Consider the following 27899-nt stretch of genomic DNA (forward strand, 5'->3'; position numbering starts at 1 on the left):
GTGTGTTAAGGTATTTTGCACAGGGTTCTGTTGCACACTAGCATTAATCACGTGTAGCATATTTTTCATTTCCACTACGTCATTAGTCAAAGCGGCAATAACACATCCAGAGAACCCGGAAGATTGAGTATCTTTACCAACAGCACTAGAAGATTTCGATTCCACTATATCATTAGTCAAGATAGGAGAAACTGTTGCAAAACTCCCAGCGTATTGAGTACCTTTCTCAGCCAAGGTATGGATTGGGCCAGTTGGTATTAGATATGGTTCTTTACAAGTGGCATCGCATGATGCTCTGCCAATGACAAACCCCTCAAGCCTGATTATTTTAGTAAGGATCTCTACCATGCTTGCCTTAATGAACCTGTTCTCGTAATGAGTATAATCATGGCCTTTATCTAATAGGTCCAATATACGTATAATAACAGGAAAAGTAGATGGAATATCAGAAGTTTCCGGCTAGGACATATTTGCATTTATATCAGCTTGTTCAAATGAGTTGGCTCTAGAATCAATAGTGCCAGCAAATGGATTGGAAGGATTAAAGTTAGAAGTTCCCAATCGACAGTCACTCTCGTCAATATTAGTTGTATACCTTTGTTATTCGCAGATGGAAGAGTATAGTCCAAATCCAAACATTCTTTGCCTTTAGAGTTACTAGGCCTGATATTAATATTGGAGTGTACAGATAATTTATTGCAGTAAGGGCGAGGCACTAAAGTCGTTAAGATACTTATGGATAGTCTGACACACTCATTCAGTTCACTCAGCCTTTCAGCACCGATCATTGAAAGATCTTTCAAGGAATCATTATTACCATTTAAAGAGTTCACAGGGTTATGTGTGTTATCCTGAGGAGCATCGCAACATTGTGCTGCAGCAATCTCTGCGGGTGCCGCTACAGGCAGTGAGTTCAAAATAGATTTATCATCAATGCCTGACATTGGATCGTCAAAGTTATCGTGTACATTAAATACATTTGACTCATAAACATGTACTTGTACCAATTGGATGGATTCACTACATTGCTTTAGGGTGTCATTATTCACTTCATTAAGTACATCAGTGCGCCCTGTGGAGGGTGAGAAATAATCCTTCCTGTCACATAGCTCTACGGGATTAGCAATGTCTTCACAAGTGTTCCTATTGCTCTGATTTATATCAGGGTAAGTACCTTTCCCAGACCATATTAATGCATCAATGTTGCTAGTTCCAGTCAAGTTAATAGGCATGGGAGTGCCAGGACTTTTACCACTCCGGAGACCAGATGCCATTTCACTACAGTCGATAGAATATGTCAATATACCTAGGCGACTATGTTAGGAGCAACTATAATTCTTTGTAAGCGTTACTCAAACACAAATATAAATAGACAGAACCTCTTACCACCAGCCTCCAGCCCTCCACCTTAACAGCACAACAGCACACTTGTATGCACTTGCAATGCGCGCGTGGAAATGTGTGTGCACTGGAAGTTTCTTGCACGTTTTTCTGGATGTTTGGGGGCGGGATCGTAGCACAGGGCAGCTGAGAGAAAAAAACAACAGAAACGCACGTAAGTGACGTTTCGTTTACCAGCAGTTCAAAACCAAGACAAGTTCAGCCCACAAGCCCAGCCCACAACCTTGCACTCTCAAGTCCAGCCCTCAAGCCAAGCCCACAACAATACACACTCCTTCCCCACGCTCGCGAAAAAAACAGCCTTTGCATATATAAATACTCAGGCGCTTGAAGTCCTTGAGGTCAGCAAGTCCACGGGCGTTTCGCCTATTTGTCGAAGGCAGCCCTTCCTCTTGCGCAGACAGCACCTGCACAACACAGGTAGTCCACGTGGGTGAGAGTCCCAGCACAGAGTCCCAGCACAACAGCACACTTGTGTGCACTTGCAATGCGCCATATATAGTGGCGTTGTATATAAAGCGCTATGGCTATTTCTGTTATTTGCTGCTTTGCTACATGTATGTATCCGTGATTGCCATTACATCTGCTTTACCCTGCCTAGGGTTGTTACTTTGCGTATTGCCACCAATGGCCCCCACTTGCCATCGATGGGACCAAGGTGTTCATGTTAGTTGTGCAGGGAAGGGACATGCTTATGCCCCAAGCCTGCATGTGAAAATGTGCCTTTTGCATTAAGTGTAACTTTGCATACATTGGTGTTACTGCATAAACGCCTTGTGGCTCATGTAATGCGCTTTTGTGTTTAGGTCTTGGTGACATAGGGAGCTATCAGGGTTTGTCACGTGGCCAAGTGTGGTAAACGTCTCTGCTGCATTTGCCTGTTGTTTTCTCTTAAAGGTTCTGCATCAGCACTCCGTCAGTGTACAAAGGTCATGCATAGGTTAGGTGGCAGGTTTTTTTGATGGTGCTAAGGGCTTGGTTTATTTTGCTCACAGTGGTTTTCCATGGTAACCACTGTGGTTTGGCGTTGCCGCTCTCTCCCCAAACTGTTTAGTGATATGCCATACCAGACAGTTTCTCCATTCACCCCAGAGCTCTTTACGTTGTTGCCTGCAGGTGAGGGGGGTTCCAGTTCCTGCCCTGCCCGACCTCGCCTGGTGCGTCGCCGTTTGGCCGCTTAGTAGTCATCTTCCGGGCCTCTATTTGGCAGGGTATTGCAGTGTTCCCAAGTTCAACATGAGGAATGTGCGTTTTTATTTTCCTGCCACCATTTTCTTTGACTTTAGGTGCAGCTCGATTTGCTGCAACCACAGCTCCCACTTGAGGGCAGCACCCACTGCGTGGCGGTCGTATGGTTTCATGAACAAGCCTTGTGATGAGTCTTGCCACATATGTGTACACGGTGGCGCTCCTGGTGACCTGTGGGCATTTCTGCAGACTGGTAGGATCTGGGGAATGTGGCAGGCTTTGTGGCACCTTCTGCATACTTTTTTGCGGTGGGTCACTGGCGTATCGTGCGCGTGCTTGGTGGGGATTTGCACTTCCTGTGTATTCCCCTCTTTACTCCTCTGGCTGCCTTGTGGGTACAGCCCTGCAAGTCTGTTGGTGGGGGGCACCTTCAGGTATGTTATGTTCTGGCCTTGGGTCAGGGTACCCTCTGTTATATTATTTTTAGGGGGCCATACCCAGCTTGATGGCCCTGAAGTCGCTTTTTGTGGCTGACCAGGTTTCTCCTGCAGTCCCTGCTTTTCAGGATGCTGTGGAAGATGACAGCGTTGGCTCGCACGTGCAGCGCTTCATGTCGCACTTATTTGGGCTGGCAGGACTGCTAAACTTGCCCCTCTTCTTGGTGCAAACATACCAAGGAACGGTTTATTTCCCAGCTCGTTTGGTTTGTCTCCACTCCTGCGATGGAGCACCTAGCACCACGTTACCATGGGGGAGTGGATGTGTCTAGCCCCTGGCGCGTTGCTTGGTGAGGCCAAGCACTAGGTGAGTCACTAGCACTGTGCGACAGTGCCCCTAGTATCTTGCACCAAGCAAGATGTTCCATCCTTTCAGGTGAGGTGCTGCCAGCGCGCTGCGTGCGGCAGTTGTGGTGGGAAGTGCAAGAGTTGATGGCTGGTTACTTCGCTCACCACCAGGGCCACAGAATTGCTTACTGTGTTGCACGTAGCAGCTGCTGGCTGGGCTGTGCGTGTTTGTCGGTTCGTCGCCAAAGGGATGCACCTGCAGGCCAGGACTAACTGGCCGGTCGCACCACACAATAATGACGCGTACACCACTGGTAGCGTGTAACTGGCACTCCTCCTGTTTTGGAGGGCTGTGCCTCCTTCATTCACATGGCCGCGTCATGACGCCTCTTTATGCTTTCTTCTACACCACACCAGTGAAGGACATGGAGGGCAGGTGTGATCTGTTCTCTAGGGCCTAAGGCAAGGAGCTGCCTCCCAGCAGTGTTTTGTTTCCATTGGAGTTTTCTTAATTGTGACATGGGGGTCCCCAGGTAGGCACATGTTAAGCCGAAAGAATGTTGTTGTACCTTTATTTTCCACATACTGAATGGAAAACTACAAGTCCTTGAATGCAAACTAATGATACCCTGAAATAGCTCTGGTTGTACAGCACTGTGCTTTTAGCACTTTAAAAAATACAGGAGGTCCTTCTATTGAAAAGCTACATTGCGTGGAGGAATAATGTTAGAAAGGGGTCCTTTGCCTGCTAGTTAGTCATGTGCACTATGAAGTGCAAAACAAAGGAGTAAAGGCACCCCTGGGCGCCTTATCTTTTTCAATTGTAGTGCAAACCGAGTAACTGCTTACTGCCATTTACGCATGGCAAGCGGTGCTTGCAACTGACACCTTTGGAATCTGTCTGCGTATAGCTGGTGTAAAAAGCAGGTCAATTCTATACAAATCCAACGCATGTGCGCCAGCATGAAAATGTCACCTTATCGTAAATGCTTGTGAGGTGGTGGAAGCGGGAATTCCGTTCTGCGTCTCCTGTGCGCCTCAGAAATAAATGCAAATACGATGCGGTTTAAAAAGCAGATGACAAAAGTGGAAAGGGATACATTTTACATATCCTTCTTATGCTGCACCATAATAAACATGGCCCCACTCAAAAAGAAATTGTGTAAAAATGGTCACCTGGTATAGAATTGTAGGTCTATGTGGACTTTCAGTTGAAAATGTTCAATTGCAGTGCCAATTGTCTAAAAACTCCCGTCTAAGACTGCTGACACAAGACATGCCTTCTTTCATGGTTGGCTTGTTGTCCTGCTCCTGACGGCGCGGAAGCTCCGTGCCAGCTTAGAAGTGCGTGGGGTGCTGGAGCCCTGCGGTACTGCCCCGTGCTCACCAGGAGAGCCAGCAAAGGGTCTGCTATGGTAATGGCAGGGGGCATTTCTGCAGCCATTATAGACGCTCCGTCGGGAGAGCATGCAGGACCAGGTTGCCTTTGCGCGGCTGCTAGTGCAGACTGGTGTTGTTGGCGTCTGCCTCCCACTCTTCCCAGCTGCGCTCCTCCCCTTATTGTGCTTTAACTGGGAGCCTCCAGTGCAGGGAAGCAGCAGCAGAGAGGCGGTAAGCGCAGCTGGCTCCCGAGCTGTCAACATCAGGAATCAAGACCGTGGCCAAGAAGGGAGGAGGCTGCTACTGCTGCGTGATCGGGGCCAGGGCAACAGTAAGCGAGGCTACCGATGGGGCATGCATTCAGCCCGAAACTTGATGATGGATCCCTCTATCTAAGGCAAGTGCTCCAGGAGGCGAGTTCGGATGTGCGATTATAACGCCCCGGTGTTTCTACCCCACCGCGATGTCCGAGAAGCTTCTGGGAGCGCCCGCTGTGCATGTCATTACTGCATTTGTCGTGCCATGTTCATAGAGGGGAGCTTAGGGTACAGAAAAGGACACTATCTGATGCAACTTGTATTGCTGGAAAGTTTTGCATTCGACGCTTGCTTGCAGCCGTTGTTGCTTTCGAGGCAAAGCGTACCCGACTTGTTGCTTTGCACTTCGCTAGCAGACTGGGGACAGAGTCTGTGCTGTGGGCATCCATCCTGAAGCAGGAAACCGAGGGTGCTCTCCTGCGCCCCCTCAGGGTGCGGACCCACTGGAGTCTCTTATGCGCAGACAGCTACTTCGTTTGGAAGGGGTCTAGAAACTCTGGGAGGACGCGTCACGGCCGCACCCGCCATCAGAAGGGACAGAGCCAGTTCCAGTGAAGGAGCTGGAAGCGACACCCCCCATTAAGACCCAGTGGCGAACAAAGGAAACCCGCAGTGACAACTGTCTCCAGTGATGATTGAATGAGCCCCACCGTGGGGCCGAATGCAGGTGTTCTTGTGGGGCCACGAGGGATCAGTAGGCGGGGAAGACCGGCCAGCTGGAGCACATGTAAGTAACTGGCGCTGATGTCTGACCGAAAAGCACACATTGCATGTCCGGAGCCACATGGCATGTCCGGCCTTAGAGTGTCCAACAGGTTGCGTCGCAAAGCCAATGTCACGCCTGTGAACTGGCCAATACACGCCGAGCCACTGCTGCTCGCCCACGTCATATGCCGTTTCGCAGGGGGAGGGGCGAGGCAAACATGTTTGAAGCCAGCCATTTCCCGCGTATCTTTTGCAAACTGCGTTTTTCATTTAAGTTGCACCGCTCATACCATTGCTTCCAAGTCTTCGGCGCAACTTGAGTAAGACATGTTGTTTGTGTGCTATACACAAGTGTGTAAAGGCCAGAGTATATACCCCACCCGCATACGGTCTTTCACTTGCGAAGAGAAGATAAAGATGTTGGCACCCGTGTGCATTGTGCGTTTGCCTGCGTAGACCATTTTCATTCTTACATCGTGACAGTTGCATTGAGCAAGACAAGCCCCCCCCCCCACCCCCCACCCCGTGTTTCTTTCACCCCGGGTCATTGATCTCGCCGTTGAACGGCAAGGAGGACCTGGCGCCCCAGTGTCACTACAGAACCTCTGGTTTCAGTGCACAACGCGCAAGTGTCGGCGTCCGCTTATTAAAGTGAGGCCTACCTGCAGGGGGAGCTACAGTCCCAATGCCGGCTGCCGCGGGTATCGGACCGGAAACAGTGGCGGACTGGACAAATGGATTATTTGCATTACAGCCTTAACTTTTTTGCAATATCTTGAAATAGATTTCAAATAATCGGGATGTACATTAGATATCAACGTCGGCATCATTACAATACACAGTCCATATATTATTTTGACTTAAGCCCTTATGTAATTAACATACGCATAGAATCGATTTACTGCCTGGTATACTTATTTCACCGGAACACGCCCCCCCCCCCAACCCCAACCCCAGACCCGGGGATTTTGCTGCAGTCTTCTTCACACCATCATTATCCTACAAGCGATTTACCTAGGCAATTAATTCATGGTACCTCTTAACTCCACCCCGGCGCTATTTCTCTACGGCATCCCTCTTAAGAATGCCAACCAGCCTTTGCTTAGGTTTCAAAATACCTGTGCAATTGCTTTTAATGCGAGGCAACGTGCTGACAACCGTGCTAATTTCAAGATATAAGGCAATAGATCCGATGAGTTATTGCTCAGTGGTCATTAAGAACACGTGGGTGTGGCTGATCACGATAAACAACAACACTCCTCATACTTTCATAGTCGTGCCGCAAAGATTGGCATGTAAATGCGATCGAATACGATTGGGCAATGTCTGTAAATCGGCCCAGATTCATTGGATGGCTACAAAGCCGGGGCGGAGGCGGATATGCCCCGAGCCTCCACACTCTCCCGAGGAAGGCCGCGTAACATCACACGTGAGCATTGCCTTCGGAATGAATGAGTGAATGAATGCCAGGCGAACCCCCCCCCCCCCAGTCTGATCTGTTTCATGGAAGCGCACAACGCGCCGAGCTAGATCGATCACCCGACCAAGCAGCATCGGGAAAGCGGCCTTCTCCATGGCTTATGGCGGGAGAATGTCCGATACTGGCTTATGCCCGAAGGACGAGCGTATCATGACTTCATTGCCTTGCTTCTAATTTGGGATCAGAAGTGGGTTCGGTTGAGACCGTTCCTCCCAAGCAGGGAACATGTGATGATCGCACACGCAGGTTTGGCAGCCTTTTACAAGTACATGCCACTTTGTAAAATGTAGGCCCAGAGTTGGAAGTACGACTATGACCGCACTGTGTGTTCTGGGACTTGTCCTTGATTTATAACAAGTGCCATATTTCAACGGGAAAATACGACTGGACTACCATCTCCCCAATGGAATAGTGAATGTAGGCGTGCATGCGTGATGTTATTTGGTCTTATTTATAGCTTATCCCCTGGTGGCACTCTCAGCCGCAAAGGTACCCATGCTGGTCCTCATTGATTGGTAGTATCCCCTTTCCCTGTCCCACACATCACCCCCCCACCCCACCCCCAATTAATGAAAGCAAGGAGTTAGTACTCCAGGGGGTAGATGGCCACAGGCACGGATGTCTCGGGGTTTGTTGAGGCCAGAGGTTAAATATTTGGTGAGGCTCCCAGGCTATTTTTTGCATTGCACCAGCGCGGCACCGCAAATAGGAGATGCAAAAACTCTCCCTTGAAGTTTACATGGCAGGCATAGATATATTGATGTGGTCCTCTGGATGCAGCGGAGCTAAGTGAAAAAAGTGCCCCTGGTCCACTGCACTTACCATCAAAAAGATTTGTAGAGTAAATCTGGAGACTTAACACCCTGAAAGTCAGGTAAAGCTCATATCATGGTTGCCCAACATATGTCATCTCCACCAGTATCTAGATCCAGTGCCATGAGTCTATTTCATACATTATATAGTCAGATTAAATCTGTGCGCATTGCTGCTAACGTGAGCTGCAGTGCAACATTTCCACTAGTGCCCGCTGCGTTACTTATTTCACGTCTGATTTGGCTACATTTCAACGGTACAACTGAGTAGTGTTTGTCTGTGCAGGTGAGGCAAACGGAATGCCCAAGACTGGGAGCTTCTTATTGCGAGTCCACTTGTTTACTTTATGTTAATAAAGTCTATCATTTGTGCAAAAAAATCCAGGTTTTGATTTTGCTGTTGCCTAAACTTTCCTGAATCCAGGTACAATATTATCGTATCATTTGTATGTATAATGCGTCATGCCTCACTTCTTTTGCTTGTAAGCATTGTAAAAGAAGGTGCTATTAGTACCAAATGTAATATTACCTAATTTATGAACCTCAGTAGGATATAGGTCGATTGAGCCCTGCTGAAATATGAACTTGAAAAGTGCAGGTTGGAACATGTCAGAGTTGTCCTTTTAATTCGAAAGCTACCTGATTGCAACACAGTATGATATGATATGATAGGTTATTTATAACGCACTTAATACCCAGAGGTTTCTAAGCGTGGGCCCGGGGCTCGAACCTGTGTTGCTCCGTGTTGTCTTGCTTCCTAGGCGAGCAGGTTGCTGCTGAGCTATCCTCCCGCGACTATGCTGTTTAATAACGATTGCAGTTAAGAACAAACATTCATTAGGATACCTACCCACTCCCCTTAACTGTCCCCTCCAGTTCTTTGTTTAAAAAACAAAAAACACTACTATTATTATGTTTAGGCGTGGTCCAGGAGATATCCCTGCTGCTTCTAAGCACTGTAATAAGTCTGATAATAAGTAATGTAACCCCGAGAGCCAATTCATTCACTAATGCGGTGGTATGCAACTTTAAGGAGAAATAGTGGGTTACCTAGTTCAGCGGGTTAAGTGCTCACTGCTGGGATCTGTGTGATGTGCAGGTGGCTGGTTTGAATCCTCGCAAGGTTAACATAAATAAGATCTTAATTTTGGCTTACTGCACAAAAACCCAGGCTCATTTAAAAGTGGAAAAGGTCGCTTTAATGTGACAGGCCCAAGCTTACAATTAACGCTTACCTGGCTCCATGGCCTTACAGACTAACGAAATATTTAAACAACCAATTAACTAATTACACATTTTCATATCCCCCAACAATTAAATAATTAAATAAAGCCATTTCCTCCCTAACTGTCCCTTGGACCCTACCATCTCCTTACCCCTTTTTCAGGCGTCCCACTTTCTCCCTGGGGCCATGCCCCTCCAGGCTCAATACCTGTTCCCACGGGGTGGCCCGCTTGTGCAAACAACACCACCCCTCCTTTCCCGTGTCATTCCCCCATTGTGCTTCCCTCCCCCCACATCAAAAGGGGCCATGCCCCTGGAACCCAGACCCACTTCAGTACCCCTCATACTCCCCTCTACACCAATCTCCCCCTTCCTATGACCTGCAGCCAGACTGACCTGCCACATCAGCAACATAAATTTACATCACAACTTCTCTACTGCCCCGACCTGTCACACAAAACTACCAGCCAGTCGCCCCTTAACCTACCAAAAAACTCCCTCACAAACCGCCCCGGGACGTAAAAAAACCCCAACCAACCAACCTCCAATGGTCCTCCCCCCACCTTTAATAAACCAAACCCCCCTAAACCAAAATGAAGGGGTGGGAGGGCGGGACAATCGCCAAGTCCAACCGTCGCCTGCCTCCCGAACCTTCCCTGCCCCCTTAAATACCCCCATAGGGGCGCTCTGCCCCCACGGCCACTCGCTGGCCGTGTGCAGCGCCAAAAACTTCCCCGGGGGGAAACGCTTCGCGTTCCCCCCGGGGCCCCCCTTTTGGCTTACTGCACAAAAACCCAGACTCATTTAAAAGTGGAAAAGGTCGCTTTAATGTGACAGGCCCAAGCTTACAATTAACGCTTACCTGGCTCCATGGCCTTACAGACTAACGAAATATTTAAACAACCAATTAACTAATTACACATTTTCATATCCCCCAACAATTAAAGAATTAAATAAAGCCATTTCCTCCCTAACTGTCCCTTGGACCCTACCATCTCCTTACCCCTTTTCCAGGCGTCCTGCTTTCTCCTTGGGGCCATGCCCCTCCAGGCTCAATACCTGTTCCCACGGGGTGGCCCGCTTGTGCAAACAGCACCACCCCCTCCTTTCCCGTGTCATTCCCCCATTGTGCTTCCCTCCCCCCACATCAAAAGGGGCCATGCCCCGGCACCAGAAAAACCCTCCCCCGAGGTGTTCTTTCTCCCCCACCCTCCCCCCCACTTCACTTTATTTCCACCTCTTCAACCAATCTCCCAGCCATCAGCACAAGTCCGCCAAATAGTGATTGTTCCCATAAACCGACAAATGCACCCCATCCTCCCTAAAAATCATAAAGCCCTCATACACTATTTACTTATGATCCATCACCTGTACTGCCACAGAGGCACAAAACTTCACCATTTCTCTGTTGATCCCCTTTCTAGCCCGCTCTATAGCACCCTCGCTCCTTGCTCCCCTCCATACTCTACGCGGCAACAACTTAGTCCACAACACCTCCGCTTGAGGCCACATTTCCCGCACCCAAACCAAATCCCTTTTCATTTTCCTTAGCAGGGCCACCCCTGTATCCCTCACCAAGTCATTCTCCCCAGCGTGAATGATCAACACCTCCGGCGCCCCATAGCGCTCCAGCAACCCTGCCAGCATAGGCAGCAACTGGTCGCAGCACAGGCCCCCTAACCTGTGCCATCTTACCACCACATCCTTATAGCTACACCCCAGTTTCCTGCCCAGAACCCTTTTCTCTGCTTCTTTCCCAGCACATTTAACAATTGAATGGCCGACAATCCACACTTGCGCCAACTCCCCCTCCTTTCGCACAGCATCTGAAAAAGAAAGTACAAAATTACCACCACAATACAATACCAACCCCACGTTGTTGTCAGCCCACTTATGCCCCCTTCCTTCAACAATCCCCTTTATGAAAAATCCCTGATGTACCCCTTGTATCTCCCAGACTTCCACTGCCCCAAACTTTTCACCTTATCCTCCGCGAAACCCAGCCTCTTTCCCTCCGATGCTGCGCCCATCCTGAATGAATGTGTACCAAAATCCTCACCCTTTTCTCCCAACACCCGCAGAGACTTCCGCAGTACCCCCAAAACTTGTGCCGCTGAAACCGATGACCCATCCTCATGCTTGAACACCAAGCCTGTCTTCGCCCCACACCGCTCCTTCCACAACCTACCTGCCAGCACTGGGCATAAATCCTTACTCCCCCGCCCCAACACAACCCAGGAACCATTTCCCTTCTGGTCCGTTTTAGACTTATTAATCCTTATGTCCAAACCCAATTCTGTAATGTGCACATCCTCTCATTGCAGACCCCCGGATCCCCCTTTCCCCCCACCAACTCCGAAACCCGAAAGGCCCCGAAAAATAACCACGTAAAACATGTCGTAAGCAGCTCCCCCTCCCATACCGACCAGCAAATCCCCCCTACTGCCTTAACCAACCTCTGCAGCAATTTCCCCGATATCGGCCTCCTCCTGTCCTTGTCCCTCTTACTTTCCCTTGCCCATCCTTCCAACATCCTACTCGCCATTTCCCCCCCACTCGGCTGAAAACCCCAAAACCACTTCCCGTAAAAAGCAATTCCTGCTAACTTCCCCGCTATAGTCGCTCTTGACCAGTCCCTGTCCATACACCTCAGGAGGAAATTCACGACATCGTCCCTCCTCCTCTCTTCCGCATCCCATCTGCCCTTCCAACTACATGCTCCCCCCCAATAAAATCCTCCCATGCCCTCCTGTATGCCTCCTTAGATGCCCCAGCCAATGAACCCTCCACCAAAGCCAGCGCTCTCATCTTCCTATCTTCCACAGCTCTTCGGGAATCTGCTGCCCCTCCTGATCCGCCTCTGGAGCCAATCCATGGAATCTCTGCCATTGAAAACGAGATAATGCATCAGCGATGCCATTATCCTTCCCCGGCACATGTGTTGCCTTAAACACCACATTCAGTTCCATGCATCTCAGCACAAACTCCCTCATGAGTCTTGCCACCCTCTGATCCCTTGCTGACTGCCTGTTTACCACGTGGACTACGCATTCATTGTCCACATTGAAATTCACTTTCCTATCCCGCAAATCCTTCCCCCACAGTTCCAATGCCACCAGCAGTGGGAAAAACTCAAGGAATGCTATACTCCTTCCCTCCTTCAACCACAGTTCAGGCCATTTCTCCGCACACCATTTTCCCTCCCAAAACACTCTGAAACCCCCCGCTCCTGCTGCGTCCGAAAATATCTGTACCTCCCATGTCACCGGGTCCCCCTGCAACCACATTAACACCCCATTAAACTTCTCCAAAAAACGCAGCCAGATTCGGCAGTCCTCCCGCACTGACCCCGATACTCTTATCCGGTGATGTGGGCACTTTGCTCCCGCCATAGCCCTCGCCATGTTCCTACAAAACGTCCTTCCTGGGGCTACCACCTTACATGCAAAATTCAGATGCCCTACCAATCTCTGCATGTCAACCAGCGTCATTTTCTTGGCCCCCACTGCCTTTTCCAGCAACACCACCAGTTTGCTCACCTTGTCGTGCGGCAAGCGTGAGGTCATAGCCACTGAGTCCAGTTCAATTCCCAAAAATGTCAATACCACTGCAGGCCCTTCTGTTTTGTCTTCTGCTAACGGCACACCCAACTCCTCCATTAGCTCCTGGAACAACTTGAGCATCCCTCTCCACTCACCCTCTCTATCTGCCCCGCTAATGAACAGAAAATCGTCCAGATAGTGCAGCACACTCTCCCAACCCGAGTTAAATGAAAAAACCCACTGTAGAAATGAGCTGAATCTTTCAAACAGCGCACAGGAAATTGCGCACCCCATTGGCAAGGCTTTGTCTATGTATATGCGATCCTCAAACTGCAAACCTAGCAACCAAAAATCCTCCGGGTGCACCGGCAGTAACCTGAACGCCGCTTTGATGTCACACTTGGCCATGAAGGCCCCCCGCCCTTCCTTCCTTACCAGCTCCACTGCCTGGTCAACACTTGCATATACAACCCCACATTCCTCGGGGGCAATGAAGTCATTCACCGACATGCCCTCCGGCCACGACAAATGGTGTATTAACCGAAACTCCCCTGGGGCTTTCTTGGGCGCCACCCCCAATGGGGATATTACTAGGTCACCCGGCAGATCATCAAATGGCCCCACGAGCCTGCCCGCCGCTATTTCTTTGCTCAATTTTTGCCTTACCACTTCCACATTTTCTTTGGCTGACTTCAGATTTTCAGCCCACCGGCGCACCCTTGGGCCCTGATACCCCAATCTGAAACCTTGACTGAACCCCTCACTCAAAATCTTCGCCCCATCCCTATCCGGATAAAATTGCAACCATTTTTGCAGAACCCCCACCTTAATTGGCGTAAAAGCCTTTCCCCAGAACCCCTCTGCCCGAACCTCTCCCCCTCCCCCTGTCTCCCTGTTGGAAGCACTGCGTAAGCGGGTGTTTTCCACCACACTTGCTACACTCATGCCTGAACCTACACAGGGTCCTAGTGCAGCCGTCCTTGTTGAACGCCCAACATGCCGCTGAGGACTGCCCTCTGCCCCCTCCCCCCGCCCCTTCATGGGCAGGGCGACCAAGAAAGGGCCGGAAGGGCAACGGCAGCCCACTTGCTGTGTGCAATGTCGGGGCAGGCCTCGTTGGAGCCATCCATTGCAGCCAAAGGTCCATGTCTATCTCTCCCCAGACCGCTTGACTGTCCTCCACCATTCTCGCTCTGAATTCCTCGTCATACCTCACCCATGCAAAACCCCCAAAACTCGTGAAAGCCTTCCTAATTACGTCCATATATTTAAGTAGGGCCACACAACGCTCAGGAAATTTTTCACAATAAACACTGGCATAAATGATAAATGCCGACATCCAATTCTCAATGGTCACCGGTACACTTGGTCACGCAGCCAGTTCCCTCTCCTCTTCTTTAGACCCCTCCTTAGCTCTCACTTCCCTATGGAGCAATTTAAAAACGTCTACAAATTCCCCCGCCTGAATCTTCTCCCTGGTCGCAGCCATCAAGTGCGCCCCCAAGGGTTTTGTTATCCCCATGTATGGCAATTTCTTTTCCTTTCTTTTCACTTCAACCTCCTTTTCTTTTCAACCCCCAAGGCTCCAATGGCCTGTACACCAACTTCTTTCCTCAGCCCTTGCAAACCCGACCCTTCGTTTCCCGTCTCCCCTCCTGGGACCCCTCTCTGCCATCCAGATGACCATTCCCTTTCCCGCTCACCTCTTTCTGCACCCGCCGTCTGCTGCCTTGCATCCACACCAATGCTCCTCATCTCCTTCCTTAAAGGGCTCCTACTGCGGGGACAAAACATGTTAGCAGACTCACCCAGCCAACCTTTCCCCCTCCCGCTTGCCCCCCGCTCCCCCCTGCACCTGTCTTTCCATATCCCAAGCCCAACTTCTTCTATCCTCCCCCTTTCAACCGCCTGCCTATCGCCATCCACCTCCCACTGCCCCACATAATCCTCCAAACCCATTTCATCACCCATCAAATACCATTGTGGCTGCGAGCTCGTGCCCCAGTCGAGTTGCTCATCCTCTTGCGAGCCTGGGGTGTCCACCCCGCCACTCCTTCGACGTCTTCTCGGCGGGGCCGCTGAAACCCCTGCCTGGTCCTCTTCTCTCGGGCGAGGCACACGAACTCCAACCTGGGGTCTTCATTGCCAGGGGCCGTGCTGCACCCTCTAGGCTCTCCGTACGCTGACCGAGTAGGGTCCGCTCTCAAACCCTCTACTTCCATTTGACCAGCCGGGGCTGAGCAGCGCCCTCCGCCCTCACTCACCCTAACCGGGGGGGGCCGTTCCGCACTCCGCCCTATCCACCTCAATTGACGGGGACCTCCCTCTCCGTCTCTCACCCGCACTCTTCCGTAGGTATTTCCCCCCTCTTCCCCGCTGCCCTTGCATCCCCTTCTGCACCTCCACCATAGCCCCTCCGTGGTTCCTTTGAGTCACCTCCATTTGCGCACTCGCTGCTCCCTTAGTGCTATCCCTCATTCCCTCCCCACGTGGCTGTCCATCCGAAATCCTTTCTTCCCCGGACGCCCTCCTGTCTATCTCCCTCCTCATCTTCCTGCCCCTGGATTCCCAAACCTCCCCTCTCCCCGCTGCGGGGGTGCAAGCCACCACTGCCGCGAGAGCCCCATCGGCTGCCGCTCTCTGCTGCGGCCTAACCTCACTTGTCTCCCCTTCACCCGTGACCTCGCCCATCGCCCCCTCCAGCTGGGCCTTAGTTGCCCTGCTAATTATAGCCAGGGCCTTCCTCAGCACCCTCGCATCCACCAACCCCTCCTTGCTTGCACCTCGCCCCACCATCGTGCACCAACCTTACTGGCACCCCAACTATGCCCCCTGCCGCACCCTGCTACCTAAGCCCCCGAGCCGGGACCTACCCGAGGCCAGAAAAAACCCCTAGCACGGAGAAACCCCCCAACCAAATCGCTCCATCCACTAAATACAAAAGGAGATAAAATAACCTCCGCTCCCAAAACAACCTAGTTATCTTAAAAAAAAAATTTTTTTTTTTCAATCCCCCCACCTAAACAACCCCGCCAGACCTATATATCACCCCTCCCACTGGCTCTCTTGCCGAGCTAATAATAATAAGCCCACCCAGGGCCCCGCCACCCACCACTGCTGCTGAGAACCCCTACCAAAACCCCTTCCCTTCCCGTCTGCTGTGTGTTTCTTTTTTTAATTTTTAAATTTTTTTTATATAACTGGGCCCCTCACCATGCAATTCCACCTCCACAGTCCGCCCCCTGGTGGCCCACCCGCCGCACCGGAGTGCCTTGCAGCCTACTACAGGAAAGAGAGAGCGGCCCCTTTAAGAGGACCGCTCTGCCCCCTCACTGCAGCAAGCCCACACCGCACGCGAGGACCAGAGAAGCCCGACACACACGGGCTCCAACTACGGCCCCCCCAGCCGGCCCACTGCCCCCTCACGGCCACAAGCGAAGCGGGGCTGACACCGGATCCTTCAAAACCCTCCAGGCCCACACTACACCCAACGAGGGATGCGCCTCCTCCCCGGCTCCCAGAGGCGCTCCTACTCCCTCCCAGGCAACCCGAAACCACGCAAGCGAAAACCGCGGCCCCGGCTGGCACGACCCGCCCGCCCTGCTAAAACCCACACACGGCGGCTCCGGTAAGAGGGGGCGGGGTACCTTATCTACGATACCACCAAATATGCGGAGTCCGCAGACACCGCCCCTTTTTCTTTTTTCTTTTTTTTTAAACGCACCGCCGACACACCTCCACCCTACCCTGCTAAACCTAGCCCCGCCACTAAACCCCTGCTATCCCCTACCTCCACTCCTCGCGCGACCCTAGGCCCAGCTACAGGGAAGGCTCGGGAGTAGGCGACAGGACTTCACAATCGGCAAGTCCAACCGTCGCCTGCCTCCCGAACCTTCCCTGCCCCCTTAAATACCCCCAGAGGGGCGCTCTGCCCCCACGGCCACTCGCTGGCCGTGTGCAGCGCCAAAAACATCCCCGGGTGGAAACGCTTCGCGTTCCCCCCGAGTCCCCCTTATAATATACAGTAAAATAGGTTGAATTATGCTGAAAAGGCAATGCAAATGAGTTCCTCAGCTCGCCAAGATACCAGGTTGAGGGTTGCACAACCTCTAATATTTTGGTCCCATCTCACGTTCTCGTGGAAAGATGCAATTTTTTTCTGGTTAACTTTTCAAATTCTGCTTTTGGTGAATTTTTTTAAAAAAAACTTTATTTATACATTTAATATTACACATTGACAACAAAATGTAATACAATAACACAATGTTCAAAGAATACTGCAATTCCATCATATTAACTTTATCCATAAAGAACAATCAAGAATTGAAATTAAAATGAGAGAGAAAGGATGAAAAGAAGAAAAAAATTAAATACAAATAAAAAATAAAAGTAAAAAAAAATCATAAAAAAAAAAATATTGTTAAACCTCTCCTAGACTATAATAGATAACTAAGCATAGAGATCATTAAATGCTCCCCAAATCCTCTCATATTTGTCACGTTGCTCCTTTGCTTTAAAGGACACCCTCTCTCTCCTGGATAGCAGGCACAAACCTTGCAACCAATCCTCAGTATTCGGAGAAGCATCACTTTTCCAAAATTTTAAAGGAGAAGGGCTCTATATAACCAGAACATTTTGCTGTTAGACAATCAAATACCCAACGGAATCAAACCTAGCACACCAAGGAGAGGCTCCCTAGGTATAGGTAAGCCCAAGACTAATTCCATCCTCTGGAAAACACTATCCCAAAATATCTGTATTTTTTGACATAACCACAACATATGGAGCGTGCTACCCACCTCTCTATTACAGTTCCAACAGGTGTTTACAGCACTTAACTTGCAAGATTTAATTCTCAACGGTGACCAGTGTAGGTAGTGGTTAATTCTTTGTTGTGTATACCTCAAATCCAAATCCACCTTATACTTAACAGGACCCGAACACACACGATTCCATTCAAAATCTGATAATGAATTATTCAAATCAGACTCCCATATTGCCCTACCATATTGTGGATCCACCTGGGACGCAGAAGGTGTAATAAGCTTATACAAGGTAGACACAGATAAAGGTACAGGCTTAGAAAGAAGGAAAATCGCCGGCGGTGCATGTATAGCAGCATTCAACGGCGAAAACAATAAACCAAAAAGCTCCTTCAAAGCATTATAGCAACAAATCTCAGTTGCTTTGAGCTTATATTTAAAGTGTAGAAACTCAAAGTCAACCATATTCTGACCATTAAAGACCTGCCCAATTCTCCAATTTGTAATCCTGCTAGTTTGTGGAAACCGAGTCTGTACTCCATATTTTGGGCAGGAGAAGGGAGACTAACTTCAGTCTTCAATGAACCCAGGCTGTATCCATTCCTTTCAATGAAATCACCGAGCAAAGAGCCTCCGAACAAGCCAAATCCAAACAGTCCCAGATATAGGCATTGATCTGGAGGAACATTTTGGAGGGTCTGTAAGAAAAAGGTGATTTAAGTAAAAACGAATCAAGGTTCCTCATTGAAATCTTCAAAAGAATGTTACTCATGACCAGCGGATCCCCATTTCAACTTGGATAGGTTTCGAAATACGTAGACAATTAAGGCAGCAACCACTAAAACTACAGTTATGTGTCTGCACCTCACTGCCCAGCAATCGCAGAGGCTGGAAGAGGTCTGGGGGGAAGCACAATATCACTTTTTTGTGCAATGCATCATGTCAGATTAGTTCTACTTCTAAATACTTAATTAATCCGTGTTAGTATTGCCCTTTTTAATTGTTCTCAAGCAGCGTGAGAAAGAAGACGGGCTGAATCCTTGGCTGTGGAGAAAACCCAAACATGGGAGACCAACATTTAACTCACTGACCTATTGCAATGACCAGTGATTTAAATGGAAAACAGAAATGTAGGTACTTCCCAATCTAGTCTCTAAGAGGCCGGGACTCGGGCTGGGAGCGGCTTAAAATTCCTCTCAGGCTGCAGCTTGGCTGAGGCTCAATCACCCATTTCAATTAATCTCGCACTGTGTCCTTTTCCTAGTTCCCCATTGGGCTCACTCTCTGTGTGTCTCGCTCTTTTTGTCTCATTCTCTATTTCTCACTCCCCACACTGATACTTCAGTTATGCTCTCACCCTCTCTTTAACTCTCTCTGGAGTCTGGAGTCTGCCATGCTCAGCTGAAACATCTCAGTGTTTCCAACCAAAATCTTGGTATAATAGTTTACTGTTACGTCATTACCTTTAAATGTGATTGTTTCCACTTAATGCAATCATCTATGCAAGATGGCCATCAATCACAGACTGACTTGACCTGTTCTGACACTAGTATTCATATGTATAAAAGATGGCAGGCTTTGACAACTCCCACATTTTGCAGGCAATACACAGTGGGATTACATTATTTGACAAGGATCCCACACTTTGTAAAGCAGTGTATCTGTGATTCTTTCACACAACCTCCCCGTTTGTTGTTCTGCATTGTGTTAAACAAAATGGAATATGCGTATAAAATGAGAGTTTCCTTTTTTGCCTATCAACCTAGAAGATATCATAGCTGTAAACTAAGCTTTAGAAGGGGAGTTTTATTCTTGCTCGCTTTCATTACCTCATGAGGAAGTCGGTAGGTAATTGGTGTTGTGTGCTTGTTTTCAGTGCGTTCAATGAAAACTCCAAATACTTAAACATTTACATATTTGAATAGGCACTGCACTGCTTATCACAAACAGCTTAAAAAATCAATCGCTGCTCCATCAAAGGACACCAGTGATAACAGGTGAAGACCACTTAGTTAAACCGTGTTTCACGCCTCGTGTGCTGAGAGCTCTGGAGCTGTATGTCTGTCTCTCCTTTTGTTCTGCAGCGTGGGCCCTGAAGGAGACATTTTGGGCCTTATGGGTGGTGGAGAGAGTGGACGCTGCAGAAGCATAGTTATTCATTGTGATAAAGTGAAATTAAATGCTTTCCTTTTCACCCCGCCATATTGTAGAGTACCGGCACTCTCTCTCAGACTTTAAGAAGTGCAGGTACTCAAATGCTGAACAATAAGACGTGCAGGCAGTGCTTTAAGTGGGCCGGGTCCAGCTGGGACCCAGACCCGGCAGTCTCCTGAAAAGACTCCATAACCGGCGCCCTGCCAGGGCCCTCCCCCCGCTAGCCCCAGCCATGCTGACACCTGAACCAGCCCGTGTAGTGGATGCACGGTTACACGAGCTGCCTTCAGGTGTCAGCACTTTGGTTTAGAAGAAAAGAAAAGGCATTGCCTTTTCTTTTTTTGTAAACTGCAGTGCAGACATCTGCAAGCACGAGGTGTAATGGTGCAGTGCAGGCTGCCTGATGGGTCTGTACTCTGAAACAGGAGGAGGGCTGGAATGCCAGCCCTCCTTTTGTTTCTGAGTAAATAGACATCACCCAGCATGAAACCCCGGGGTTCCTCACGCTGGCTGATGACTATTTACTCGGAAACAAAAGGAGAGCTGGGCAGTCCAGCCCTCCCCCTGTTTCAGAGTACAGAGCCATCAGCATCAGGCAGCACTTTCATACAAGGAGCCTGTGGCTGAAGCATTCCACCACAGGGCTCCTTAAATGAATAGGCTGTCTGCTGGAGCACACTGGTGTCGCACCTTGGGTGCGAATAGCCCCTTCTTTTGTTTAAAAGGAGGGGCTGGGCGCATCAAAGGTAATAATTCCAGTGTTCCCCATCTCAGATTCTTTTAGCAGCCCCCACCCCTTAGGCGATGGGGGGGTTCTCGATAGGTGGTGTGGCCTAAGCACATCCGTACTTAGGCCACACACCCTAATGAGAGCCCCCACCTAAATTTCTAATCCCACTTAAAGCACTGAGTGCAGGTACTGAGGGCTAGCTAGGTCCGGCCTATTTAAAGCACTGGTAATACCCCTATATCTGCATTCATTCAGTGTAGATAGTTTGGCCTCTCCAGCCTGAAAGGGAAGTAATGTTTTTAAAGTTTTTTTTTCTTAACTTTATTTTGGCTTTTTAGTCAGTATTTAGAGAACCTTTCTCCCAATAACACACGTTGTCACTCACGTTATATTTCTGTGCACTGTAGAAATAGTAGGGTGCACAAACCGTGCATGTGTTACTGTAACCCTCTCTGTTTATCAAATGGGGCAAAGCCTGGGGGGCCCAATAACACCAGTCCGGTTTCAAGACAAATTGGTTCACGCATCACTGATGAAACTCAATGTGCAATCACCCCTTTTCTTTTTTTTTTCAACAAATGTCACTCTCCCTTGATGCATCTTGTTCTACTCCATCTCTCCTTTCTCATCATATTTCTCTCTCGCTTCTTCCTCCTATCTTTTAAACAAGTTGCACTGAGTGAGTGCGGATGCCCGAGGTGGATGAAGGGTGACGTTTCCCCAGCTAGTTCAGAGCCACAGCCTGGCAAAAGCCTACATTGTCCTGCCTGGTACACTGGCAAATGGTCATCCCTGACCATTTGCCAGTGTACCAGGCAGGGCAATGTAGGCAGGACAAACCCTGTGCAGCAGGAAATAATTGTAGTACGCACAGCAGTACACACTCTCTCCATTCCTCATCTCTGGGGCCATCTCATCTTTAAAGCAGCCAGTCAGGGCATTGGAAAAGACTGCTTACTGACCGGCTTTACCGACAGCCCCTCAGACACTAATGACAAGGACCTGAAGAAGACCACACGTTTGGCTCACTTATCTGGCTCTTGAATTCCAGAGAACCCAGAGCCGAGCCACAGCCAGACATTTGGCTCGCACCACGTTCGAGCCCTGTTGGCTTCTGGGGGGTGCAGACCCTAGTGTAAGAAAACGCCCTTTTCTAATTTTTCAGGGACATGGATGCACGCCACACTTTACTAGAGGCCATCAAAGCGGGTGAGCAAGTGTTCAAGTTTTTACTGGGTGTTGGCACTTAGCATTGCTGGTGCCTTTTGCCCATGTGCAGATGATGGTAGGGTGTGGTCCAGATTTGTTAGTTAGTTCTTATTGGGTGTAAGTGTTCAGCCAGTCCCTGCATGTTGCCTTCGTGTGTGATAGTGAAGGTGGTTGAGAGAAGTCGTAGTTGTCGGGAGGTGTAATTGGTGTTGGCATTCATGTTGTGGTGAATGTTTTGTGATTATAAGAAGATAATTTGCCACAATTCATTGGACGGTCACTCTCAACTCAGGGAGTACCCCCTCACCCACCTCAATCAAGGTGTCGCACAATAATGCGCTCAGCAGATACCCTCTGTATCACAAATAAGCTAGAATCCAGGCCAGTGTATAGAAATAATAGTGCATATTTATTTAAATTTCCACCATAAATAATAATTAATGATAACCCTAGCCATCAATTCTGTGGCACGACACAATACGCACAAATGCAAATGACTTGCATCAATTGACTGACATGTATTTCTTCATAGACTTTCAGTTACCACAACAAACGCAGGTTGAATTTTAAGTCCAAACACACATAGTATTTCGTTGCACATTAACAGATAAGAACATTTTAAAATAACACACAGTGATGGCATGGATTATCAAAATGCTCTTCTCTCCCAGCAAACCCCCACTCGCAGGCATCAGCTATATATGACCCCTTTGGTTTGAAGGCAAGGTACAGTGAGTGAGAATATAATGGACATTTTGTTTGGGCTTTTTATTTGAAATGCAATGTCTGGCAAATTAATTCAATGGGAAAATCGTTTGGGCAAAATACATTCAAATGAAATGCAGGGTTTGGGGAATTTGGAATGAATGGGAAAGTTTGTTTGGTACAATTCGTTTTCACAGGGAATGCAGAGTGTTGGGATTTTCGGTTTGGGGACACCCGCACATTAAAATGAACATCAGAGTTACCCAATTACAATAAAGACTAGAGTAATTAACTGTGCACTGGGATAATGTTTGTTAATTTCGAATTTTACAAACCCTGTGGTAGCTGACCCTATGGGAGTTAATTAAATTATATTTTTAGTTTAATAAGCTAAGGGTATACCGCTTTTACCCCCTTCCCACTTATGGAAGAGTCCCCACTAATGAAAAGGAGTGGGTTAAAACAAACAGCTTCCCCTCACACTTCTGGTTAAAACGGATATGGTGTTTTTCTCTAAGGGAATTAATTAAGTGATATTTTTAGTCAAAAATCACCAGGGTCTACACAGTTTTGCCTCGCCCTGTCGCAGTTTATTACCCGGTCACACTCAACTCAGGGAGTTCCTCTCCCCCCAAGTAAGGTGGCACAAAATAAAGCACTTTTTATTTCAAGTTTGCTTTGGTGAGGCCTCCAACCCGTCTCGCACCCAACCCCAACAAATACCCTGTGTCACCAATGGTCTAGGAACCAGGCCGGTGTACAGTAAGAATATATATTTATTTATTTGTTTAAGGTTTGACAAAGAAAGCAAGCAGTCAATACTGTGACAACACCCATCACAACAACGATCCAGTAATTTAAACCACACAGGTACAATTTTGAAACATGCAGTCACAACGACAAATTTAATTTCAATTTTACAAATAGAAAATCTTCCCGATACAGTAGAAAATAGTTTTGCAACTCACATTCAAAGAACAGGCATTGCTTTGGGATTCTGGTTTTAGGAGGCAAGGGTATAAATGGGAACATTTGTTTTTACGCTTTCATTTGAAAGGCATAGTTGGGAAAAGGAACTTAAAGGAAATCGTTTTTCAACACACATGAAAATGGGAAGCAATGCCTGAAAATTCTTGTCAGAGATAATGAGAACATTTTGTTTTGGCAACACACATACAGATGAGATGCAATGCTTTGTAATTCTGATTTAAAATGAATGGGAATGAATGGGACATTTCGTTTTGCACCCTATACACTGAATTGAAAGGTGGTGTTTTATGGATTACTTCTTTTGGCATAAAGGACCCTCCCCCCTTCCGTACAGGAGTTAAGGGTTTCAGAAAACAGTCAACCAAGTCTTTATTATCTATATTGGCTCTAACGCACTAAGTATGAACTTTGTTAGTTTTGAATTCTAACAACACTCATCATGTGATTTTCTGTATGGGAATTAATTGATTTACTTTAATCAAATGTGCTAAGGGTCTACCCAGTGTCTCCCCCTTCCCACAATTTAATGAAAAGGATTAAGGCAGAATGTTCCCAACACAATTCACTTCCAACAGAGATGGTGGTTTTCTATGGGAAAATACATTTGAATGGGATTGACTACATTGTGCAAAAGGCCTACCCAGTTTCACCCCCCCCTTTTCCCGACTAACAGAAAGGGATAGAGGGAGGTGGCTCCCCAGGCAAGTGATGGCTTTGGCATATCTACTTACATAGGAGCTCTCTGCACTTTGCTCAGGATGACAGCCAGATTTTTAGGACCCTCTTTGGTAGGCAGCCAGGCCTCTCCAACAGCAAGATCCCTCTCTGAGTGGCCTCTCTCAGATAGGGCTGCCATGTCTCCAGGCAAGGATTACCCGGATAGTCTTGGTAGCTCTCCTTGTCTCTCTGCTAGTTGTTACTCGCTATAGTCCAGCAGAAGGCTATCTCCCGGAATCAAGTCAAAAAGTCTTGTCTGATGCAAACATACCCTCTTATTGGATTGATGACACTCCAACATGGTCATAATTCCCATGAGCAGGATTGGCTAGCTTGTTCCCTTCCACTCCCCCACCACAGCCCCTGCCTGCTGATATGACCAGTGTATGATGTAGGCTGAGGCAGGAGAAATATACATCATTTCAAAATGACAGGGAATTTCACATATTATGTTCTGAAACTGGTGACACCCCCTTAATCTTTCAGATAACCACATGAATATAGATATTTTGACCTCTACATTTTATGGTGAGTCAGACAATACTAATTTAATTTCGGCACACCCTTCCTGGGTGGAGCTACCATTTATCGCGGTTTTATGCTACGCCAAAATAGCTAAAAATGGGACCATTTCCAATTTAAACCTTAATTTCATGATCTATACCATTGCCAACTTTCCCATTTCTCAGGTGTATGAAAATGTCAGAATAATAACTTTTCCCACAACTGAGTTTGTGTACATCACACACATTTTGTTTTTACAGGGTCCTTACTGGTTTTTCATCCCCTTTAATTTGAATCCGGTGTGGGCTCAATAGGACACCCAATGTTTTATCAATGGCAGGGCATGACATGGCCCCTAGTTTCACATTCAGATCAGCCACAAGCAGTTTCCATTCCCCTTAAAGCAGGTGACCAGCCATCTGGTTTATCCATGTTTAGCTTAACCTTTTCCTTCCTTGGTTTGAAAGCATTGTTTATGGGAAGCCCTGACCCTTATGTCACTTCTGCAGGACATGCCATCAGCAACTCCCATAATCTATCAATCTACTTCTTTGTATATCTTAGAATTTAGTTTGAATTCCAGACCTGTTTCCTTGGTGGGCCCAGCCAAAGGTCTTCATGTCAGACTTTCAAAGGGTCTTTGTTCAGATGTAATGCACTTTTTATGCAGAGCCTGAACTTAAAGATAATTTCTTTTAGTCATGTTATCAGCAATTCATCACTAATTCAATCTCTTTCTCTGTATATTTAAGCATTTACTAGAAACCAGTCCTGCATCCCCGGTATTCATCAACTGAAAGGGCTGCAAGGTCAGGATCCAGATACACTATTCAGTTCACAGTTCAATGGGGTAATTCAGCTCAGAAAGAACAAAAGTTTGCAGTTTACCATTTTGAAAGGCTAGAATATTACCTTTAACCACTGTGTACCTGCAACTTTCAATGCTGCACCAGGGCCTGTTCATCATAAATACAATCTTTTCTTTATACAATATTAGAACAGAGCCCAATGAAACAATCTCCTGCATACAAAATATGCCATAGTTAGCAAGGGAAATTGGTGTTCCTTTATGAAAGCGAAAAAGGTCTTTTTCTTGCAAATGCCTTTTAAATGTGCTGAAATTAAATCTCGTATTACTGGTTAAAAGCAGTCCGCCATTCGACTTTATTTCTAAATTGAAAATGCATTATTCCTCTTTTCTGCTCCAAATGCTCAACTATTTCTTTTCCTCCCATTTGCACTGCTGCAGTTTATACATCTGTCCATATGCAATGTCTTTGTTTAATGTAACAGTTGAAATGACGTGAGTATCCCTTCAGTATTGTCCACGCATAGGCCATTATTTACCATGGGAAACCAATGTCCTCTTTAATACTCCAAGTAGGCCTTTCTATTTATATGTCAGTTCATTTGTGAACAGTAAGTGTCTTTCTCCAGTTGCCCATTTGTCCATTTTAATAGACTTTAACTAGGCCCATTTCTTTCCATGTCACTTGGCCTTAAGTCAAAAAAAGAAGTGTTTTGGACTGACCTGCATTTTCCAATGGATAGCGCCAGCCAGCTTCACTCTTAAATCCTGGCCTGGCCTCTTTATTTCTGACATTCAGGGACTATATTTTACCCCACAGATTCCCCTCCCTGGATCTTTGATTCAGGTGACTCAGATAAAAGAGCAAGGAGAGAGTGATTTTGAAATGTTTTTTTTGCCTTTGGTTCACTCCATGAATTTCCGCATCAGAGCATGTCTGCTCTTTTCCTGTCCTGAGGGAGTGCCGCTCTGGTCTGCACTCCACTCTTTTTGGATTTTGGGGTTTTGGTCCTGGACCCCTCCCTTTCTGGTATCTCCACCTACAAGCTGTAGATGCAAGGAGTTATTTAATTTGCCAAGAGTAAAAGAGAGGTTACGTTTTTCATACAGTACTTATTTCCCCAGTATTATCGACAAAAACAAATTGACTACCAAACAACAAGTTATACATTGCTTTTAACTTGACATAAGCAATTCACAATCTTCTCAAATTTTGATACGTTCAAAGTATGAATTGTTTTACTGTAAATGTGTGATTTCTTTCCATCCGGGTTTCCATCCTTTCCTTTCATTCTTCAGATGGTTCCTGTGTTCTACCCTGAATGGGCTCTTCAATAAGTTGTAGTGCCTGTCTGGTGTGACAGCACTTCAACTGACTGATATGGACCATTTCCTTTAGGGGTGTGGATCCTATAGGCGACAGGTGAGATTTTATTGACAATTTCAAAGGCACAGTGCCAAGAGGGGAGGAACTTCCACTCTTTGGTCTGGTTCCTTCGAAAATTGTACAGGTAGACCCTGTCTCCTACTATGTACTCCTTATTGGTAGTCATTAATTTGTCATTCATTTGAATGTAGAAAGTGCGTCTAACATCATTGAGTGTGCCTAATAGCGTCACTGTGTTAAAGTTTTAATTTAGAAAATTTTCCCAACAACATCGAGTGTGCCTTATAGTGTCACTGTGTTAAAGTTTGAACTTAGAAAGTGTGCCTAATAGCGTAGCTGTGTTAAAGTTTTAAATATGTTACGCACCTGTATCCCCATGTTATCTGTATCACATGTTTACCCCTATCCATCCTGTCGCTTTATATACGTATGCCACTATGTACACCCCCTGTCCTGCTTTCGTGCCTGGTTGCAAGCGCTTTACTGATATCCATCATATCACACTACTATGCTTACTCTCTCGTATACACCATCATTCAACTAGAACACAGCTATACCATGATAAATTTGGTCTAGCTGTTCTCATACTAACATGACCCCACAAACACCTCATCATTCTAATAAAACACAGCTGCCTGATCACATTCTGGCTAGCTTAGGCATCTCCTCAGGCCTAACACAGCCAGAACTCAGTCTGGGTGTCCACCCTCCAGACTGAACACATCCAACTGATTTCCCCAGCACAACACCTACCGCTAAGAAGCAGCTGTCATGCAACAACCACACCAGCTGCACACATATCTGGTGCACCCATACACCATACAACACTATCTCTCTCTACTGACTTGAACTGCGGTTCCCGAGGGCGTTCAACCTACCAGCGCTTTGAGGTCATACCAATGATATATAAGGCGCTATATAAATGCCAAGTAACATAACGTAACGTAACATAACATAACATAACATAACATGGGTTTTCATCCCCTCCGCTGACTTTTCTAAATGGTGCTGAGCATAAGCAAAAGCGTGCTGAAGGTGTTTTTGTACATTTTCAATGTAATCATGGGTCGTGGACACATTGATCAGGGTCTGCTCTTG

General features: G+C 47.4%; 1 protein-coding gene across 1 annotated transcript in view; it reads left to right on the top strand.

The window, feature by feature from the left end:
- The first annotated feature begins 4674 nt into the window (after nt 1-4674).
- TMEM200A (transmembrane protein 200A) overlaps nt 4675-27899 on the top strand; it is a 554693-nt gene continuing 531468 nt past the window's right edge. Inside the window, exon 1 of the mRNA XM_069607383.1 lies at nt 4675-5798. The gene's annotated coding sequence lies outside the window, so the exon portion shown is untranslated. The remainder of the gene's footprint in view (nt 5799-27899) is intronic.

This window comes from Ambystoma mexicanum, chromosome 4q, assembly GCF_040938575.1.
Source record: "Ambystoma mexicanum isolate Mex_15411 chromosome 4q, UKY_AmexF1_1, whole genome shotgun sequence".
Lineage (NCBI taxonomy): Eukaryota > Metazoa > Chordata > Amphibia > Caudata > Ambystomatidae > Ambystoma > Ambystoma mexicanum.